The 21,644-nt window shown below is 47.1% G+C and overlaps 1 pseudogene; it reads right to left on the bottom strand.

The window, feature by feature from the left end:
- Positions 1 to 9,766: 9,766 nt before the first annotated feature.
- LOC123758194 (DNA-directed RNA polymerase II subunit RPB2-like) lies at positions 9,767 to 12,822 on the bottom strand (annotated as a pseudogene).
- Positions 12,823 to 21,644: the final 8,822 nt, after the last annotated feature.

The following is a 21,644-nucleotide window of genomic DNA, read 5'->3' as shown; positions in this document are numbered from 1 at the left end:
TCGGCAGTGAATTCAATGGCTTGGTCGCTGTGACTTGTACTTGTTTGAGTACGGACCATTGGTTTCCACTGAGAGCTACGAAACATCTCGGCGAGTATCAATTGCACTACAGTCACTCTGAGTTTATTACTCAGCTGCGTTTCTCCTTTTAGCTTGCTGTTGGAGAATTGACTTACTGCTGACTAATTTATTATTGTTAGCAGGTTTAGGCTTGTTCACATTCAGAACTTTACCAGTAAGTAAGTAGCCTCCTGCAGATTGGAGCATATTCATTCCCAATCGTTTAACATGTCCAGTTATGAACTGGTAATAGTAGTCGGCTCCTACTAGTACATCTACATTGTTAAGGCGGTCAGACATTAATTTGTTGTCAGCCAAATTAATTTCACGTTCCTGCAGGAAGCGGGCTGTGTACCCCAGACCCTTAATATTTAAGTCTAAAGGTATTTGATCTACAACAATGGCTTGGACAGCCTTGGCTTGACTACCTAGTCGTACAAGCGGTTGAACTACTGTGTATTCATGGGTTCCTCGATTTATCATGAACCCTGACAAGTTTAATTTTACTTGTCCTATTGATTGTAAATTAAGTGCCTCTGCTGCCCTTTGAGTAATGAAAGTTCTCTGGGAACCTTGATCAAATAGTCCACGTATGGTGATCTTGGCTCCTCTGTTCTTCACTTGAAGTTGGGCAGTAGGCAAAGCAGCATCCACTTGAGATGCTTGTGAAGTTACGCTGTACACATCTCGCACCTTGCAGCACTGTACTTGTGTAGATTCTCTACGTCCTATTCTAGGATTGACATAATTAGTCCTAACTAATTTGCACAGTGCAGCATGATGCTGGCCCCTTCTACACCTATTGCAGGTGTTCAGTGGGGTGTCACAGCTGTTAACATTATGTGGTTTGAGACACCTAGTACATTTGTGTAACTGTTTGAGTCGTCTGACTCTTGTGTCTCTATTAGGATAATTAGTACATTTGTACAGAGAATGTTTTTGGTTGCAAAACAAGCACATTCCCCATCCTACAGATCGTTTAGGGGTTACCGGTTTAGGTAAAACGGTATTTGCAGGTGGTGATGGTTTTGCTGCTTGCATTTGTTTGTTATTTATTCTCTTGTGAGTACTTGGTGTACTCTGGGGAACCATTAACAGGTTCTTGGGAGTGCTCTTTGGACTATTAGGTCTCTTAGGAGCACCTGTGGAGCTCTTAGACCTCACTGATGAATCAGTGTTTGACTGATTCTGGTTACATGGATTATTAACAGTGCTCTTTGGACTATTAGGTCTCTTAGGAGCACTTGTGGGACTCTTGGGCCTCACTGATGAATCAGTATTTGACTGATTGTTGTTACATTGAGTATTAGCCTAGTGACCTAGTGACAGAGTCACTTTAGGAGTTTCAGGTAAGGAAACTGATGTAGGTACAGTTTTGGTGCATTCAGATTTAGCATTAATTGCTTGGTCTGCTGCATGATTGCTCATATTACGCAAACCTGTAAATATATCCTACATTGACAGGGTATTACCATTCTGGCATACATATAGTTTATTAAGTGTGTCACCAGACAATTTTCTTTGGATGATAATTTTAGTCATCCACTCAGTAGTTGGGTGATCCACCTCTTTACTGAAAGAATTTATCAGTGACTCAAGCTGAAAACTAAAGGCTTGTAAAGAGTCAACTGATTGTTCTGGTGAAGATAAATTTAATAATTGGTGTACAAGGTTTATAATAGTCTTCTCATTGTGAGCACTTACTTTAGAAGGCTGTTGGGAGCAATTGTGACCATTACTTGTGTTGCTTAAGGCTTCTTGCTTAGCCTCAGCTTTGATTACAGCTTCGACTGCTGCTGCAGCATTAGCTTTATCATTTTCTAGTTCAGATTCACTGATCGTTGCAGCTTCACTTGTTTCATCGGCAGCTTCACTTGTTTCTCTGGGTTCTTGTGATAAGCTAGTTAATTCAGTAGCATTATGTATTGCACTTATAGAATCCAAGGAACATTGAGAAGTGTGGTCTGAAATTTGATCAGACTCTGTAAACAAATCATCACATGAAGCTGTATTAGATGAGAGGTTAGAAAATGAAGGTTGAACTTCAGTTGTTGATCCTGTATAGTGATCAGCATTGATTAGAGGATTCTCCTCGTCTTGATTTAGCTCAAGTATTTCATCTGAGCTGAGTGTTAGCTTGGATACAGGTCTATTAATGATCTGATCCACCCACTCGGGAATATCTTGCTTCGCAAGCACCTCCTTATATCGGTCTAAACTGGTTTGAACAGAATGTTCATAGTTATCGAGATCAGATTCTGTTAGACTTAAGTGGTCTGAGACAGTATGACCGGCCTGGAGTAAATTCCTGTGGGTCTCGATTACAGTCTTGATATAGTCATATTTTTGGCTGGCGATCCTTATGGAACTGGCTAGTCTATAGACGTCACCTGGGTCAGTTTCGACCCAGAAATGACATTTCATAAGTAGTTTCCTAAAGGACCTTGAAGAGCTGTCAAGAATCTTGCGTTCCTTTCTAAAGGATCCATTCTTGTGGTAAATTGAGCCTGATAGGGCTTATGTAGCTAGTGGTATAGCTATGTTGTCTGCTCCTTGATGCAGAGCAGGTATAATTATTGACAGCCTGATATTTCTTGAGGCTGGTTGTAATTTACCTCATTTAGAGGTTAGCTACCTACCTAATAATAAGCAACTAAGATTTGAGTGGTACCTTGGTCTCACTACAGGTGTTCCTCTGCTTAGCTCTTCTAAATCAGCCTCGGATGGGTAGTGGACTTACAGTAACGCTCAAAGACATACATAGAAATATGCAATAAAATAATTACACAATAAATGGTTAATCCCACCCTTGATAGGGTCAGCACAAAAGAATAATATATGTGTCACTAACTAGCTCAAGCCTAGTCGTGAGAATTTCTACTTGAGAAACTACAACTATATTTAGTCTGTGCTTGTGCCAGATTCAACACAATCACAGCCTAAATTGCTACCTAATGAAAGTTGGCAAAGATTATATTATGGTGCAATAATGTGCAAATAATTGTGCTGTGTTTTTGTTTTTTTTTGTATTTTATATAATATACACTTGTGTAATTATGTGTATAAGAAATTAAATGAACACAAAAGAATTAATTGTGTTTGGCAGGTATTCTACTGCCGTAAATATTATCTAACTCCTGAATGTACTCCTAATGGTGGAATAAAATGTTATCAGGGTTAGTAATGATTAACTAGTATGAGATCAGTAATTTATATTAGTATACTGGATCCCTAAATGTTAATGATCCACTGACTTGAGTGTATCAGTAATTATAACATGGATTCAGGCTATAATGAACGGTCTGCTGACAGCCATATATTGAAACATTGGTATAGCCTAAATGGTTAACACTTAATTGGTGTTAGTGATTAATATAAGGTTATGAGCTGTTGCTCTTGGTGACCTAAGGATTCTACTTCAGTATGAAGTGTAGGTCTAAATGTTGTGGGTACTTGGTTATGACCCACTAAAGCTATGTAAAGGTAGCTGTTAGTGTGATCTAGGCTAACTGATGTGTTACACTATTAGTTGACACAATTAATTAAATAGTCTAGCTTCTATCACACAAGGATTAGTTATTACTGGTTAATATTTTAATTATAAATTTAATGCCTATCCGGTTCGAAGGACCATAATGTGGGATATTTGGGCTTGATTCTGATTAATTAATAATTATAGTAGTAAATTAAATTACGAAGGACCACCCGCTTTTAAAGGAAAGAGGGAAACTGAGAATTTCAGATCATTAGATAAAATTCTAGAGAAAACCAGTGACTATGGATATAACTAGAAAGTATGATCATAAGAATAATTAATGGGCTGTATTATTAAAGAAACAAACCTCAAACACCTACATTGGGGGGTTATTACTGGAGGTCAGTACGTCCAGGAATCAGTGTGGTTCGTTCACTAATTCAATTAATAATAATCTAATCCTATAAATAATGCGGAATATAATATTGTTCATATAAAGAAGAACATGAATATGAGCATAGCAATGAGTTACAGTAAATCACACATTATGTTGAAACATTCTGAATGTATCAAATTGCTAGAATATGGAAAAAAGAAATAAGCCTTAGCTTGTAGTATGTTCCTTTAGATAACCCTGGAAGTCCTCTTAATCTCCAAGTCTGGTACACTGACGAATGGCACGGTTAACATGGAGAAGACAGCATGAGGGATTCGTCTCTCGAGCTGCAAGATAAATAACTACCAGTAGCAATTGATTTAACTACTCAATTCATATTCAAGATTATTGATATCTACAGATGGAATTCTAATCACCTGTTATTAGGTGTTATCTCGCCGCGTGACGCGCAATCACCCCGCTATTATTAAACCTGTAAATGATACATCAAATAAAGGGTACTTAGCTGTGGGCACTGTATAAGTATTAAGATTGCCGTAATTTCGCATCCCAGGCTCCGGTGAACCTATCCTGGATTGATGCGTTTCAAGCTGGCTGATCACGTGTCGTCAGGAACCAAGTCTAGGGTCCCTCTTTTAACACCAGCACTAGTTGAAGATATTATCTGCAAGGTCGTTCACGCCTCACAGTGGCGGCTTTCATCTGCGGAGGAATAACACCTGCCCGATTTGCTGGGCAATGGCGTCGTATATGAGTACGGTAAGTACAGTTCTGCCTCCTTCCGGCTCTGCACGTGTCCGCGCACCGACTGAGGATGGCGTCCCCCAACCCACGCCGAGTCGACGTTCATTACACAAATTATTGTCTTGAACATTAATATTTCTCGCATTCGCGCTTGAAACTCTAAAGACTGGACGGGTTTATTATTTAGAGGAACGAAATATTATTATTTAACTATTTAAGAATAGTAAATATATAAGGGAGAGGAATTAATGTCTCCCCATGGCATTCATTGATGACGTTAACACTATCGCGAGGTAGACGGTATAATTCTAACGCTCTATTCGGCTTTTAGTTAGAGAACAATTCGTCTGCAATCAGTTGTCATACAGAATGCTTTAATTATGGAGAATCGTATTTAATTCTCACACAAATTGAATATAATGTGTTTTACTGTAAAGAAATCTGACACAATATTGGCGTCAGGTGACGTGAGAATTCTAGCCTAATGCACAGATGAATTATTAGTACAGGAGAATTCTACGAGTTGTTAATTTTTACTTAATACAATATTAATATGGTTAGTAATGAGTAATGAGAATACAACAATACTGTATTCGATGTTGGAAATATTCAACACACGGCATCAATTGCAAGTTGAAGCCGGCGTTGAAGGAGAGGCGAATCATCACCCTGACAACAAAGGGTAAGATCATCGACATAGAGATCGGAGAAGACACCAGAAGGAAGAGAGGAAAGAAGACCATTGAGGGCAACCAGAAAAAGAGTAGTGCTCAGAACACTACCCTGGGGCTCACCTTCGTATTGCTGAAAAGAGGGAGAGAGAGCGGTACCAAGGCGCACCCGAAAGGAACGACGAGAGAGGAAGCTGCGGAGAAAGAGAGGGAGATGACCACGAAGGCCAAAGGAATGAAGTTGAGATAGGATATGATAACGCCAAGTGGTGTCGTAAGCCTTTTCCAGGTCAAAAAGGACGGCAACAATGGAGGTCTTCGCAGCAAAAGCAGTACGAATATAGACCTCCAAGTTCACCAGGACATCTGTCGTGCTGCGGCACTTGCGGAAACCAAATTGAGAAGGGAAGAGGAGGTGATGGTGTTCCAGGAACCACATCAGACGTACGTTAACCATACGTTCAAAGAGTTTGCAGACACAACTTGTGAGAGCAATAGGGCGAAAGTCCTTAGGGGAAGTACCCAGAGACCCCGGTTTGCGAACAGGGAGGACAACGGCATCGAGCCAGTCCTCAGGGACTGACGACGACTCCCAGATCCGATTATACAGACTCAGTAAATACTGAGACGTGCTCGGAGGGAGATGGCGAAGCATCTCATAATGAATACCATCGGAGCCCGCCGCCGTAGAACCGCAGAGGGCCAGGGCAGAACGAAGTTCAGAGAGAGAGAAGGGATCATTATAGGGAAGCTGAAGATGAGTGCAGAAATCTAAAGGACGAGACTCAAGGACAGGTTTACGAAGAAGGAAAGATTGGGGAAGATGAAGACCAGAGCTAACAGAAGAAAAGTGGGAACCCAGTTCGGAAGCGACCTGCAACGGGTCCGCCACAAGAGTATCATGGAGGTGAAGGACCGGTGAAACATCGGGAACGAACTTACCCGCTATCTTGCGGATACGCTTCCAGATCTGGGCCAGAGGGGTTTCGGACGTAATCGTTGAGACATAAAATGCCCAACATTCACGTTTACCCGTACGGATGGCCCTACGGGCCACCGCACTCGCTTTCCGAAAGAAAAGAAAAGAATCGGTCGTCTGCCTACGGCGGTGCCTCTTCCAGGCTGCACGCTTACAGCGGACAGCCCGAGCACAGTCCGCATTCCACCAGGGAACGCACTTCCGTGGACCCCGGGAGGAAGAGCGAGGGATAGAGCGGAGGGCAGCGTTGATGACAGTGTCATGAAAAAGGAGGAGAGCGCGAGAGAGAGGCAGAAGGGAGAGGTCAGAGAGAGTAGCACTGAGGGAAAATAGGGTCCAGTCCGCCTTAGCAAACTGCCACCTAGGGAAAAAGAGGGGGAAGGGCGAAAAGAGAAAAAGGAAACAAGGATTGGGAAATGATCACTTCCATGGAGGTCATCAAGAACCTGCCACGTGAAATCTAAGTAAAGAGAAGAAGAGCAGAGAGAAAGATCAAGACAAGAAAGGGTGCGAGTCCGAGAGTCCAAATGAGTGGGCTCACCAGAATTCAAAAGAGACAGGGAAGAAGAGAGGAGAAACGGCTCAAGAAGGCGACCCCGGGTATTCGTCAGAACGTGTCACCCCAAAGAGAATGACGACAATTGAAGTCACCCAGCAGGAGCACAGGCTCCGGCAAGGAGTCTAGGAGGTGTTTCAAATCAGGAAGAGAAAGCGGGACACTCGGGGGGAGATAAATGGAACAAACAGTGTACCATTTCCCCACAAAGACACGAGCAGTAGAACAATGGAGAGGTGAAGGAAAAAGTAAAGGAACAAAGGGAACATCAATACGAATCAAAAGAGCTGAAGAATTAGAAGCCCCAGCAACAGATGGGGGGGGGAAGAGAAAGGAATAGCCACGAAAACGACCAGGACGAGCACCAAGCATCGGCTCCTAGAGACAGACACAAAGGGGCGAAAACCGCGAAATCAGAAGTTGGAGTTCGAGGAAATTAGCGTAATAACCTCGAATGTTCCATTGAAGAATGGACAACGACGAGAAGAGAAAGGACAAAAACAGAGAACAAGGAAGAAACAAAGGCGAAAGAGCAACAGAGCACGTTAAAGAATATCAGGGTCGGGATCAGGGTCAGCAAAGTCAGGGTTAGGGGGCATGGGTAAACTGAGCAAAGACGGAGGGAAGGAAACGGGAGAACAGATCAGAGGTGGGCGGGCGGGGTCCGGAGGAGGAAGAGGAGGAGACAACGGAGAGGAGCAGGCCAGGACAGCAGCAGGAAGAGGAGGGGTAGAAAGAGGGGAGCGTACCTCAGCAAGGGCAGCAACTGAGAGGGAAGCGGGGGCTAAAGAAACCTCCATAGCAGGAACAGGGGGCGCAACCACCGAAATGGGAGGGGAAGGAGCGAGAGAGGCAGAAGTAGGGGCCGAGGAAGAAAGCGAAACCTTCTTACCCGCCGGGGAGGAGGAAGGAGAGGAGCCAGGTTTACGCTTCTGACGTGAAGAGACAGGTGTTCCAGCAACCACGTACTGGGCAACGGATTCTAGCGTCTCAACAGGAGAAGCTGAACGAGAGCACACATGACGGCCGTTTGGAGAGCGATGGACATCAGCCCGCACCGACAGGCGGCGGGGAGAGTCAAGAGACGGAGGGGAAGGATGGGAAGGAGGAACGGAGGGAGACTAGGAAGAAGACACAGGAGACACGACAGACCGGGTAGAAGGAAGGGGAACCCCAGACAGAGGACCAGGAGGAGGATCCTTCGGGAGAGAACCCAAAGGAACAGAGGAGGGGGCAGTGGGCGCATCAGGGTCCAAGGCCCGGAAACGGTTGTGAGTCTGAGGAAGGCGGGAAGGACGAGGAGAGGAAGAGCGCAGACACGCGAGCATAAGAGATATTAGCATAAGGCGGGAGCCAGCGAACCTGGCGTCTCGCCTCAGGAAAAGATAAACGCTCCCGGTGCTTCAAGTTGAGGACGGCTGCCTCAAGCTTGTAATGGACACACGCACGGGAGAAGGCAGGATGGGCTTCACCGCAGTTGAGGCAACGAGCCTGGGGAGAAGTGCACTCCGACTTAGAGTGACCTTCGCCACCACACAAAGGACAGAGAGAGACAGTCCCGGAACAGCGGAGGGCACCATGCCCAAACCTCCAGCACTTGTTGCAGAGCCGAGGAGAAGGAATGTACTCCTGGACAGAGCACCTGGCACCAGCAAGAATGACAAAGGGTGGAAGGGTCCTACCATCAAAGGTAATCTTCACAACCCGGAGGGGTTGACGGCGACTACCACGAGGGGGACGAGTAAATGTGTCCACCTGGAGAATAGAATGGCCCTGGGCAGCAAGGATATGTCGAATATCGTCGTGGCAGTCGCGCAGGTCCCGAACACCGGTCGCAACATGGGGCGGGAACAAAATAGTGCCAACACTGGCATTCAACTGAGCGTTCTTCGAGACCCGAACAGGGGTCTCGCCAAGGCAGGATAAGGCAGCCAAGCGGGAAGCAGCATCCTGAGAAGGAGCAGCAACGACACGTGTACCGAGACGAGTGGGGTTGAAAGTAATGGAGGCATCCACGGAATCAACGAGATGTCGATGGAGGGAGAAATCGTCAGGAGGCGCAGAATCAAGAGGGAGGAGATCAAAATATTTGGCCCACGAAGCGGGACCAAACAAGGCTTGATAGGTAGCAGAACTGGAAGGAATCGAGCGAGGGCGGCCGTGACGAGGACGGCGGTGAAAACCCCCAGAGAGAGAGGGGTTAAAAGGCGCAGTAGTTACAACTAGAGAAGGAGCCGCGCCAGGGGACGAGGTAGTCACCACTGGGTGCTTGGGGCTCGACCCAACCACAGAGGAGGGAGGGGAGCCAGGGGAAGGAGTCAGAGAGGCCAAAGGAGGAACAAGGTCGGGGCCCAATGCAGCGGAGGCTACAGAGCCCGGTCTTCCAATACGGACCGACTCGGGGGCTTGGTCGCCCACCCCACGAGCCTGAGAAGGTAAACCAGAAGCAGCCGAAACAGGGGTTATCATCATTACGAAAAGAAGAATTCATTCACGAATGTGCCCCCACACCCACCATGGAGCCACAATTAGAGGCAGGACACCCAACAAGAAGCTATCGCCGATCTTGCCGGGGCCTCCTAGGGGTGCGTCGTGAGTATACGTCCCACAAACGCCACCTTAAGAAACCGACAGTCCGTCGAGATCGGGTTCAGTGACGAAAGGGGGATTGACAATAAAAGGTTCCCCTCGCTCTCGACGTCGGGTACTACAGTTCTACGGGTGCAAGAGTATACCTCCTCAAGCACCCGGGCGTCAAAATAGAAGAAGTCCAAGGGAAGAACCAGAACGAGCAAAAGGTCGGCAGGAAACGGCAAGCAGATAGGAGAAGAGGGGGGAGAAAAACGAAACAGAAGGAAAAGGAAAAGATGCCCAGCAGAATTGGAGAGGACGACAGCAGGAGCACAAGGCTAGAAAAGGACAGAGGACTGTCCCAAGGAGCATCACACCATATGCTTCAAACGATGATAATATGTAGGAGTCAGGAAAATCTGAGCATTCATCTTCCGTCCAGTGTGAGCACAATACATAATCTCATTGCCTCTTAATTGGTAGCCATACCCTTGTAACAAATTGTATTTTTCTGTACATTCACGGCATCACTGAAGGGCGTAGCATCACCAATTTCACCCTTGTTGGCACCAAGATTTCCTCGTAAAGCTTCAATTAAATGGCCAATTGTCATTCGGGAGAGAATGGCATGAGTATTAATAATAGTGTCAGGAGTTATACCTTCTGCTGTAAAAGGCATATCCTCCACCCTGCACTGAATACTACAGATACCTTTTTGTCCATGACGGGAGGCAAATTAATCACCAATCTGGGGAATGCGTACAGACCTTACACGAATCTTGATAAAATGATCACCATCTACGTTCACAGTCAGCATGACATGGTCCACAATGCCAGTTTTCGAGCCCCTCAAAAATACACTGGCATCTCTCTTCTTGAACCGTCTTGGATGACCATCTAATTCATCCTCATTTTCTGGCAGTGATGGTTTTGTCCAGTTACCCGTGGCCAGAGAATATCGCAGTCCATCAGAAATCAGCTTAGGCTTAACTGCAACATCCAACCTATACTCTTGACCTTTATCTAAGAGTTTCTGAGCGTGAATACGAACTTCTTGCATCAAGTTCCGGAATAATCCTCGGGAAAGTAAGGTCATGAGAGGACCGGCCAAATCTAGCCTCTTGTTTCCATAGTGATCATGATCATCTAGCTCTCGTCGACCTAAAGCGGCAAGCAAAAGCCAGTGAACCATGTACTCTAGAATGTATGCCTTCTTTGTCTCACAAAAATCTGATACACCAACGTGAGGTAACATTTCTTTCTGCAAAATCTCACGGGCAAATTTATGCGCTTCTCTTTTGTTACACCAAGTCTAATACCGAGTAAACCAATAAAGTTCAATGCAACATTCTGCTCCTGAATTACAAAGGCTTCGTCCAGAGATGGCTTTACCATTTACATCATCTCAGGATCATCAAAATCATAGATGATATGTTCAAAAATATCTCGATCTGCTACAAAGCCCAAAGCACGAAACACAACAAACAAAGCAGATTTATTAGCACTACTTCCACCCCTAGCCATCATGTTGATCTAAAGAGTGGGTACAGGTCGTGCAGAGAGCTCAATACACGAGCGGGTTTCGCACTTGTAAGCATATTTACTTTCCTTCATACTGGACACGTACACGGTGTTTGTCGCCATCTTCTCCTGGGCAATCAGCATTTTCTCTGAGCCGTTGATAATGAATTAAGGATCAAGAGGACATTCGTTAACCTCGTGAAGGTATACAAGAGTATAACATATATAGTTGTGTATAACATAAAAGAAGTATGCATATTTAGGATGCAGTAGGTTGTGAACTGAGGAGTGAGCAGCAACCTAGTACGATTATAGGATGAAGACTAAAGGAGAATATTGGGCTGCTACCAACTGATAAGCAGCCTAAGGAGTTGCATAGTAATATAACTATTCTTGTATATGTGTGTATTAAATGTCTCATATGTTGGCTGGTTTTTACTCTAGTTCTGGTGAGGCTTCCTGGCAAGTGAGAGAGAGAAAGACACGGCTATAACTTGGGTGATAGTGGACTATAACTAACTAAGGGGGATTGAGAGATCATCCCACAGTAAGGAGAGTGCTGGGAATCACGGCTTCTTGAGAGCGGGTGTGTACTCATGACAACTAGGCAGTGTGAGCCGAACCCCTGTATAAAGGTGCCGTTGAACCCCCTCTCCCTGAACCAGACGCTTACCACTGTGATCCCCCAAATAATTGCAAGCCCTCCAGTGTCCATTGCTGGTCGACTGACGGTAGCAGAAGTGTGGCTGTCGTGGTCGGTCATTTTTCTGTCAGGGAATGGTTGGGTTTCTCTGTTCGACGATAAGATAGTATCAGGAGGGGTCAAATAGCCAAGATTCATTATATAAAACACCCAACACCCCCACACGCTCTGATACTGAACAAAATGTTATCGTGGTGCACAAAACAATGCTCTCAAGATATTACATCCAATGATCTCATGGTACTGTATAATTTGTTTTAATAGTGTTGTATACAATGCTCATAATTTAAGGTGGTGTAAGTAAGTAAGTAATTATCAAAAGAAGGCACCAAACCGGGAAGGCTATGTAGCACCATCAAATGCGCAGAATAATCAGAGGGTGTTAAATATCACCAAGGATGCCAATACGAGAACAAAAACGCACAAGGCGAACGATATCAAAAGTATCCGAGTCACCAAGAATTCTATTGAGGGACAGGTGATCGCGAGGGGTGGTCGGAAAGTAAGACATGCGCTCGTCCTGGAAGTCAGGACATTCACGAAGGACATGCACGACCATAAGAAGGACAATGGAATTAAGTAAGTAAGTAATTATCAAAAGAAGGCACCAAACCGGGAAGGCTATGTAGCACCATCAAATACGCAAAATAATCAGAGGGCGCTAAATATCACCAAGGATGCCAATACGAGAACAAAAACGCATAAGGCGAACGATATCAAAAGTATCCGAGTCACTAAGAATTCTATCGAGGGACAGGCGACCGCGGGGGGCGGTCGGAAAGCAAGACACACGCTCGGCCTGGAAGTCAGGACATTCAAGAAGGACATGCACGACCGTAAGAGGGACAATGCAACTAGGACAATAAGGAGCAGGGCGGCGCTTCATCAAGTGACCATGGGTTAAGCGAGTATGGCCAATATGCAACCTCGCCAGAGCTGTTTCCCACCGCCGGTTACGGTGGAAGGAGGACGGCCACGAGCAAACACAACATTTAAGAGTACGTAGCTTGTTACCAGTAACAGACAACCAAGAAGCCTGCCAACGGGTAAGGACTGAGGAATGGATAACCGGGTAAAAGTCGGAATACGGAATGCCTTTACGAGAGATGGGACAAGAGCGGACAGCTTCCTTGGCGGCAGCATCCGCACGCTCATTTAAAGACACACCAATATGGCTGGGAACCCAACAAAACTCAACCGACTTAAATTTACTGTGAACGAGAAACAGCCAATGCTGGATCTCGACAACTACTGGATGAACCGGATTAAAGGACCCGAGAGCCATTAGGGCACTACGAGAGTCAACAACAACTACAAAGGAAGACTGACAACGAGAAAGCAGGAGACGAAGAGCATAGAGAATAGCATAAAGTTACGCTGTAAAGATGCTAGTCTCCGGAGGCAAGCGACACATATAAGTGCGATCAGAAAAAACAACAGAGTAGCCAACACCGTCCGCTGACTTAGACCCATCGGTGAAGACAGAAACGGAGCGGGAGTGAGAAGAAAAGTGCTCGAGGAAAAGGCGTTTTAGAACCATAGGAGGGGTAAAAGCTTTAGTGATACGGGTCAAGGATGTACAAAACCGCGGAAGAGGGACCCTCCACGGGGGCAAAGAAGGAGCAACACGAGGAGACACATCAGAAATATGAACGGAAAGAGAATCCTGTAGGCGAGATAACCGGACAGAAAGAGGGAGGTGGTGAAGAAGAACAGGAACCGCAGGAGGGGTAAAAGTTAATGCACGACAGAGGCGAGAGGAAGGATGTTGCAAGGACCACGCCAGATAGCGAAAACAGTAGCGATCACGGTGGTTCTGGAGAGATAAGAAGCGTGTCAGCATACAAAGCTGAGGACGGGAGTCGAACGAAAGGCACCAGAACTGAGGCGCAACCCAGTATGGTGCAAAGCATCAAGATGGCGAAGAGTAGAAGAAGCAGACGAGTAAGCAGGGCAACCATAATCGAGTTTAGACAGGACGAGAGAGGAATGTAAAGCAAGGAGAGTGCGCCTATTCGCTCCCCAAGAAGTATGGGACAACACCTAAAGGAGGATAAGGGCCTTAGAGCATTCAACTCGGAGGTAAGAGATATGGGGTGACCAAGACAAACGAGTGTTAAAAATCAACCCCAAAAGCTTCGCGGAATTCTTGTACACAATAGGGTGACCATAAAGCGACAAAGAAGAGCGAAGAACGACACGCTTCCGAGTAAAAATCATAGCACAAGTCCTAAATGTAGAGAACCTGAAGTCATGATCGGTGACCCAAGACGACACGGCATCAATTGCAAGTTGAAGCCGGCGCTGAAGGAGAGGCGAATCATTGCCCCGAAAGCAAAGGGTAAGATCGTCGACATAAAGAGCGGAGAAGACGCCAGAAGGAAGAGAGAAAAGAAGACCATTGAGGGGAACCAGAAAAAGAGTAGTGCTCAGAACACTACCTTGGGGCACACACTCGCATTGCTGAAAGGAGGCAGAGAGAGCGGTACCAAGCCTCACCCGAAAGGAACGACGAGAGAGGAAGCGTTGGAGGGAGAGAGATAGATTACCACGAAGGCCAAAAGAATGAAGTTGGGACAGAATATGATATCGCAAAGTGGTGTCGTAAGCCTTTTCCAGGTCAAAAAGGACGGCAACAACGGAGGTCTTCGCAGCAAAAGCAGTACGAATATAGACCTGCAAGTTCACCGGGACATCTGTTATGTTGCGGCACTTGCGGAAACCAAATTTAGAAGGGAAGAGGTGGTGATAATGTTCTAAGAACCACATCAGACGAACGTTAACCATACGTTCAAAGAGTTTGCAGACACAACCCGTAAGGACAATAAGGCGAAAGTCCTTAGGGGAAGTCCCCAGAGACCCTGGTTTGCGAACAGGGAGGACAACGGTATCGAGCCAGTCCTCAGGGACTGACGACGACTCCCAGATCCGATTATACAGACTCGGTAAATACTGAGACGTGCACGGAGGGAGATGGCGAAGCATCTCATAATGAATGCCATCGGATCCCGCCGGCGTAGAACGTCAGAGGGCCAGGGCAGACCGAAGTTCAGAGAAAGAGAGAGAGAGAGAGAGAGAGAGAGAGAGAAGGGATCGTTATCGGGAAGTCGGAGATGAGTACAGAAATCTAAAGGACGAGATTCAAGGACAAGTTTACGAAGAAGGAAAGATGATAACCAGAGCTAACAGAAGAAAAGTGGGAACCCAGTTCGGTAGCGACCTGCAACGGGTCCGTCACAGGAGTACCACGGAGGTGAAGGACCGGCGAGACATCGGGAACGAACATCTTCCCTTCCCTGTCGTGTTCGTTGTTGCCGTGAGGGGGCTTGTTGGGCGGCTGCAGGAGTGTGATGCTCCTTGGGATAGTGCTCTGTCCGTTCGTCGCCTTGTACTCCTACTATTGTCCCCACCAATTTTGCTGGATAACTTTTCCTTTTCCTTATGTTTCGTTTTTCTCCCCTCGTCTTCTCCTATCTAATTGTCATTTCCCACTGACCTTGTGCCTGTTTTGATCATTCTTTTGGCCTTCTTTTGTTTTGACGCCTTGGTGTGTGAGGAGGCATACTCTTGCACCCGTAGAACTGTAGTACCCAACGTCTCGAACGAGGGGACCCTTTTATTGTCAATCCTCCTTTCGTCACTGAACCCGATCTCGACGGACTGACGGTTCTTAAGGTGGCGTTTGTGGGGCGTATACTCACCACGCACCCCTAGGGGGGGCGGGCCCGGCAAGATCGGGAACATGTCTCTTGTTGGGTGCCCTGCCTCTAATTGTGGCTCCGTGGTGGATGTGGGGGCACATTCGTGAATGAATGTCTTTCTTCCCGTCTCTATGTCGATTACTGTTCCTCTTTTTCCTTCTCAGGCTCGTGGAGTGGGCGACCAAGCCCTGGAGTCGGCCTGTGTTGGAAGACCGGGCTCTGTAGCCCCCGCGGCATTGAGCCCCAACCTTGCTCCTACTCCTTTGACCCTCCTGACTACCCCCCTCGGCTCCCCTCCCTCCTCTGTGGTTGGGTTGAGCCCCAAGCCCCCAGTTGTGACCACCTCGTCCCTTGGCACGGCTCAGTCTCTAGTTGTGACTACTGCGCTTTTTAACCCCTCTCTCTCTCTGGGGGTTCTCAACGCCGTCCTCGACACGGCCGCACTCGCTCGATTCCTTCCCGTATTGAAACATATCAAGCTTTGTTAGGTCCCGCATCATGGGCCAAATACTTTGATTTCCTCCCTCTTGATTTTACGCCTCCTGACGATTTCTCCCTCCATAGGCATCTTGTTGCTTCAGTAGATGTCTCTGTTACCTTCAACCCCACCCGTCTGGGTACACATGTCGTTGCTGCTGCTCCTCCGGATGCAACCTTCCCCTTGGCCACCTTATCCTGCCTTGGCGAGACCCCTGTTCGGGTCTCCGAGAACGCTCGGTTGAATACCAGTGTTGGCACTATTCTTCTCCCACCCCATGTTGCAACCGGTGTTCGGAATCTCCAGGACTGCCGTGAAGATATTCGGCATATCCTCGAAGCCCAGGGCCATTCTGTTCTCCAGGTCGACTCGTTTACTCGTCCCCCCCGTGGTTGTCGCCGTCAACCCCTTCGGGTTGTAAAGATTACCTTTGATGGTAGGACCCTTCTGCCTTCTGTCATTCTTGCTGGAACCAGGTGCTCCGTCCAGGAGTACATTACCTCTCCTCGGCTCTTTAATAAGTGCTTGTGGTTTGGGAATGGAGCCGTCCGATGCTCCGGTACTGTCTCTCTCTGTCCTGTGTGTGGGGGACGAAAGTCACTCAAAGTCGGAGTGCACTTCTCCTAAAGGCACGCTGCCTCAATTGTGGTGAGACCCACCCTACCTTCTCCCGCGTGTGTATAAATTACAAGCTTGAGGCAGCCGTCCTCAACTTGAAGCACCGGGAACGTTTGTCTTTTCCTGTGGCGAGGGGCCACGTTTCACTCTTCCTCTCCTCGACCTTCCAGCCTTCCTCAGTCTCACAACCGTTTCCAGGCCTTAGACCCAGACACGTCCACCGCCTTCTCCTCTGTTCCTTTGAGTTCTGTCCCGAAGGGTCCCCCTCATGGCTCTCTGTCTGGAGCTCCGCTTCTTTCTACCCAGTCTGTCATGTCTCCTGTGTCTTCTTCCACGTCTCCTTCCCATCCTTCTCCTCCTTCTCTTAGCTCTCCACGCCGCCTGTCAGTGCGGGCTGATGTCCATCGCTCTCCCAACGGCCATCATGTTTGCGCCCGTTCAGCTTCTTCTATTGAGACGCTTGAATCTGTTGCCCAGTACATTTTTGCTGGGAAGTCAGTCTCTTTGAGTCATAAGCAAAAGCCTGGCTCTTCTCCTTCCTCCTCCCCGGCGGGTAAGAACCCTTCACTTTCTTCCTCGCCCCCTACCTCTGACACACTCGCTCTATTCCCTCCCGTTTCGGTGGTTGCGCCCCTTGTTCCTGCTTTGGAGGTTTCGTCGGCCCCCGCTTTCCCCTCGGTTGCTGCCCTTGCTGAGGTACACTCCCTCAAAGGAGGAGCAAGGTCGGAGCCCAATGCAGCGGGGGCTACAAAGCCCGGTCTTCCAACACAGGCCGACTCGGGGGCTTGGTCGCTCCCCCTTTCTCACGGCCCCCCCCCCACGGGCCCGAGAAGGTATAAGAGGAACAATAATCGACATACAAAAGAGGAAAGACTTTAATTCACGAATGTGCCCCCGCACCCACCTCGGAGCCACAAATAGAGGCAGGACACCCAACAAGAGATTTATTGCCGATCTTGCCGGGGCCCCCCAGGGGTGCGTCGTGAGTATATGCCCCACAAACACCACTTTAAGAACCGTCAGTCCATCGTCATCGGGTTCAGTGATGAAAGGAGGATTGACAATAAAAGGTTCCCCTCGCTCGAGCCGTTGGGTACTACAGTTCTATGGGTGCAGGAGTATGCCTCCTCAAATACCCGGGCATCAAAACAAAAGAAGGTCGAAAGAATGACCAAAACAGGCAAAAGGTCGGCGGGAAATGACAATTCGAAAGGAGAAGAGGGGGGGGAGGGAGAAATATGAAACATGAGGAAAAGGAAAAGATGTCTGGCACAATTGGTAAAGACAGCAACAGGAGCATAACGCTGCAAAAAGACAGAGGGCTGACCCATGGAGCATCACACTCCAGCGACCGCCCACTAAGCCCCCTCACGTCGACAACGGGCCAGACAGGGAGGGGGGGGGGGGGAGGTAAGAAGGCATCGCTTTCATTCTCGCCCCCTATACCTCTGACACACTCGCTCCATCTCCTCCCATTTCGGTGGTCGTTCCAGCTATGGCGGTATCTTCAGCCTCTGATTCCCTCTCGGTTGCTGCCCTAGTTGAGGTGCGCTCCCCAGTTTATGCCCCCCACCCCCTTCCTGCTGTCCTTGACCGCCCCTCTCGGTTGTCTCCTCCTCCTCCTCCAGACCCTACCCGTCTGCCTCTGATCTGTCGTCCCGCTCCCTTCACTCCATCCATACTCAGTTTACCCATGCCTCTTAACCCTGACATCGCTGATCCAGATCCTGAGCTTATTTAATATGCTATGTTCTTCTTTACTATTGTTTCTTCATTGTTCTCTGTTGCTGTCCTTTCTTTTTGCCAATGTCTATTCTTCAAAGGAAAATTTTGTGTGCGTCTCCAGGAGCCGATGCTTGGTGCTCGTTCTGGTCACTTTCGTGGTTATTCCTTTCTCTCCCCCCCCCCCCCACCCCAGCTTTTGCTGGAACTCATAACTCTACTGCTATCTTGATTCGTACTGATATTTCCTTCGTCCCCCTACTGTTTCAATCGCCTATCCAATGTTCTGCTGCCCGTGTCTTTGAGTAAATGGTATACTGTTTGTTCCATATCTCTCCCCTTAAATGTCCCACTTTCTCTTCCTGATATTAAGCACCTACTGGACTCCTTGCCAGATCCGGTGCTCCTGTTGGGTGATATCAACTGTCGACATGTCCTCTGGGGTGATGTTCAGACAAACACTCGAGGCTGCCTTCTCAAACAGTTTGTCCTCTCTTTTCTTCCCTGTCTTTTCTAAATCCTAGTGAACCCACTCATGTGGACTCTTGCACTCGCACCCTTTCCTGTCTTGATCTTTCTATATGCTCGTCGTTCCTTTACTTAGATTTCACATGGCGGGTTCTTGATGACCTCCATAACAGTGACCATTTCCCCATCCTTGTTACCTTTTTCTTTTTTCACCCTCCCCCTTTCCTTCCCTAGGTGGCAGTTTGCAAAGGCTGACTGGAACCTATTTACCCTCCATGCTACTTTCTCCGACCTCTCCACTATGCCTCTCCCTCGTGCCCTCCTCCTTTTTCATGACACCATCTTCGATGCTCCCCTCCGTTCTATTCCTCACTCTACCTCCCGGGGCACGCGGAACTGCGTTCCATGGTGGAAAGTGGACTGTCCTTGGGCTGTGCGCTGTAAGCGTGCAGCCTGGAAGAAATACATACGCCGGCAGACACCTGATTCTTTTATTTTGTTTCGGAAGGCAAGTGCGGTGGCCCGTAGGACCATCCTTACAGCTAAACGTGAGAGTTGGAAATCTTGTGTTTCCACCATTACGTCCGATACTCCTCTGCCGCAGATCTGGAAGCATATCCGCAAGATATCAGGTAAGTTCGTTCCAGATGTCTCATCGGTCCTTCACCTCCGTGATACTCTTGTGGCGGACCCAGTGAAGGTCGCAACCGAACTGGGTTCCCAATTTTCTACTGTTAGCTCAGGTTCTCCTCTTCCTCAATCCTTCCTTCCTTCGTAAGCTTCCTTACGAAGGAAGCTTCCTTACGAAGGAAGGAAGGAAGGATTCAATCCTTCCATTCTTGAATCTCATCTCTTAGATTTTCGCACTCATCTCCACCATCCCTTCTCTCTCTGAACTTCAATCTGCCCTATCTCTCTGCTGTTCTTCAGCAGCGGGCTTGGATGACATTCATTATGGGATGCATCGCCGTCTCCCTCCTTACACATCTCGGTAGTTACTGAGTCTGTATAAGCAGGTCAGGGAATCGTCGTCAGTCCTCGAGGACTGGCTTGATGCCGTTGTACTTCCTATTTGGAAACAGGGGTCTCTCAGGACATCTCCTAAGGCCTTCCGCCCTATTTCCCTCACGAGTTGTCTGCAAATTCTTTGAGCGTATGGTAAATGTTCGTCTGATGTGGTTCGTGGAACACCATCACCACCTCTCTCTCCTCAATTTTGTTATCGCAAGTGCCGCAGCACGACTGATGTCCTGGTGAACTTAGAGGTCAATTTTCGTACTGCTTTTCCTGCGAAGACCTCCGTTGTTGCTGTCCTTTTTGACCTGGAAAAGACTTATGACACCACCTGGAGATACCATATTCTGTATCAACTTCGTTTTTTGGCCTTTGTGGTAATCTCCCTCTCTTCCTCCAAAGCTTCCTTTAGTCAGGCCTGGTGCCCCACTCTGCCTCTTTTCAGCAATACGAAGGTGTGCCCCAAGGTAGTTGTTACGAATCCATATATTTGATTCTAACATTCATCATGATAAATATGTGTCAATTATTTTCTTTCCTCAGTTATTTAAATAAACATTGTATCCAGTTATGTTTAATTTAAATGTAGCATGCTGTAGTGTGCCTGTATTGAATGTTTGTTAATGCTATTGCATGTTTATTCCTGTGGGGGGAGACCGTGGCGTCTCATGGGGGGATGACCATATTTGGGATGTTCCAGTAATGCGTGCAGTGTATCCAGCTAGCGTCACTGATTCACCCCTGTAAATATTCCTGCTTATTGATTGTACTTAATTTCTTATTTACACCTTTAGTAATGTTATATACATACAAGTTAAATTATGTTTCTTAGTATTACTCTCTAATAGCAGAGTATCTAGAGGTTATTGTGGGTTTTTTAGTTGGTAATTTGTAGACGCCATGCCATGCATGCTCGAGCAACGCAGTCGCGTGGGTGGAACTGGCTGGTGTGGACATGTTGTGGAGTTAAGTCTGTGTCCCTCTTGTTGTTCAGCAACATTAGTTGATTTCCTGGTCAGACGTTATGTGCATTACCCATCTATCCATTTAAGTTGTAATATATTGATTAGTGTTTGTATAAGGATATTGTGTTTTATTCTGATGCATTAATATTTCTGGCTGCCTGTATTTCCATTTATATATTTGTATGTTCTTGTTACCCTTACTTAAAGTATGTTGCTTTGTTAAATAAGCAGTGGCTTCATTTATTTTCCCTAGACACTTAAGTAGGCAAGGCCGTATTATCATATATTTTCTAACCACTGCAACAAAGGAGCCATACCCAGAGGTCAAGGGACGTAACAGTAGTGTTCTGAGCACTACTATTTTTCTGGTTGCCTTCAATTGTCTTCTTTCCTCCTTTCCTTCTGGCGTCTTCTCCACTTTTTATGTCGACGATCTTACTCTTTGCGGTTGAGGTGATAATTCGCCTCTCCTTAAACGGCAGCTTCAACTTGCAATTGATGCCGTGTCGTCTTGGGCCACCGCTCATATCTTCAAGTTCTCTGCAACCAAGACTTGTGCTATGACTTTTACTCGGAATCATGTCGATCTTCGTCCCTCTTTGTCGCTTTATGGTCATCCCCTTGTGTATCAAGATTCCGCGAAGCTTTTAGTGTTAATCTTCGACACTCATTTGTTTCGGTCGCTCCATATCTCTTACCTCACAGTGTAATGCTCTAAGGCCCTTAACCTACTTAAGGTTTTGTCCCATATTTCTTGGGAAGCAGATAGGCGCACGCTCCTTTCTTTGCATTCCTCTCTCGTACTGTCTAAACTCGATTATGGTTGCTCTGCATACTCTTCTGCTTCTCCTCCTACTCTTCGCCATCTTGATCCTTTGCACCATACTGGGTTGCGCCTCAGCTGTGGTGCCTTTCGTTTGACTCCTACCCTCAGCTTGTGCGTTGACACTGGCTTCCTGTCTCTCCAGGATCGCCAAGATTGCTACGATCTTCGCTACCTT

The sequence above is a fragment of the Procambarus clarkii genome, chromosome 11 (assembly GCF_040958095.1).
Source record: "Procambarus clarkii isolate CNS0578487 chromosome 11, FALCON_Pclarkii_2.0, whole genome shotgun sequence".
Taxonomy (NCBI): domain Eukaryota; kingdom Metazoa; phylum Arthropoda; class Malacostraca; order Decapoda; family Cambaridae; genus Procambarus; species Procambarus clarkii.
The sequence above is the reverse complement of the archived record's forward strand: the minus strand, read 5'-3'. Positions and strand labels throughout refer to the sequence as shown.